The following is a 1,134-nucleotide window of genomic DNA, read 5'->3' on the forward strand; positions in this document are numbered from 1 at the left end:
TTGACATACCTTGACATACCTTGGTCATACCTTGGTCATACCTTAGTCATACCTTGGTCATACCTTGGTCATACCTTGGTCATACCTTGGTCATATCTTAGTCATACCTTGGACATACCCTGGTCATACCTTGGTCATACCTTGGACATACCTTGGACATACCTTGGTCATACCTGGGCAATACCTAGGTCATACCTTGGTCATACGTTGGTCATACCTTGGCTACACCTTGGTCATACCTTGGTCATACCTTGGCCATACCTTGGTCATACCTTGGTCATACCTTGGTCATACCTTGGTCATACCTTGGTCCTACCTTGGATTATAACTTAGTCATTATCTTTTTGTGTAGTGTTCAACGGGCGACGTCATTTTGTCCGTGGAGAAGGTCACACACGAGACCGAGGCTACCCTAACGACCATACTTTGCATTTTTGTGACATTCATGACCATACCAGGCGGTCATTTCTCCGAACGCTCCAACAATATGCCGTCGTTGGTCGAAGTTAAACTTCCACTGCAAGCAGGCGGGCGGAATGTTTTGTTAAGAAACGTATACTATTACATCCTAGGGTTGCTATAGATGATGTCTATTTCTGTTAAATGAGATATTATTCATTGGATTGCATTATGGCAAATCCTCTTACCAAAGAAACACTGCTGAAATGTATGTTCAATTGAGAGAAAAGACTTTATTTGGGAACACAAAGCAGAGAAATAAGCGTCCGACAAGTACCACCTATCACAGATACAAATGGCAGTTCAAATTCACACAAAAAATATCGAATCACGGCATATATGGTTTTCAATATGAATCAGTTTTCTACAATCTATTTCTACGACCCCGTCCCACTCTGTGACATCCACGTACTCTACAACACCAGACATGATCCAATAGCTCCAACAACTGCACCTTTACTCACCACTCTTCTATGACAGTAGATTCAACTGGTCCCAGTAACAAAAGACTTTCAACCACAACAGTGCAAAATATATTGATAAACTTTGCTGTGTTTTTATTTAGTCACAGTGACTCCCGGAATACAACGTAATGCAAACACAGTGCAAAAAGGACAAGAAACGAAGGCTGTTCTATCCATTTAGAAGCACTTGCGGTGGACAATGGCTGGGCCA

At 42.1% G+C, this 1,134-nt stretch overlaps 2 protein-coding genes across 2 annotated transcripts in view; both read right to left on the reverse strand.

Moving 5' to 3' along the window:
• LOC118429847 (actin, muscle-like) overlaps positions 1-1,134 on the reverse strand; it is a 12,937-nt gene that overhangs the window by 10,475 nt on the left and 1,328 nt on the right. The gene's annotated exons all lie outside the window — the stretch shown is intronic.
• Positions 673-1,134, reverse strand: part of LOC118429845 (actin, muscle-like) — a 7,014-nt gene continuing 6,552 nt past the window's right edge. Inside the window, exon 6 of the mRNA XM_035840464.1 lies at positions 673-1,100. The gene's annotated coding sequence lies outside the window, so the exon portion shown is untranslated. The remainder of the gene's footprint in view (positions 1,101-1,134) is intronic.

Source organism: Branchiostoma floridae, chromosome 14 (assembly GCF_000003815.2).
Source record: "Branchiostoma floridae strain S238N-H82 chromosome 14, Bfl_VNyyK, whole genome shotgun sequence".
NCBI lineage: Eukaryota > Metazoa > Chordata > Leptocardii > Amphioxiformes > Branchiostomatidae > Branchiostoma > Branchiostoma floridae.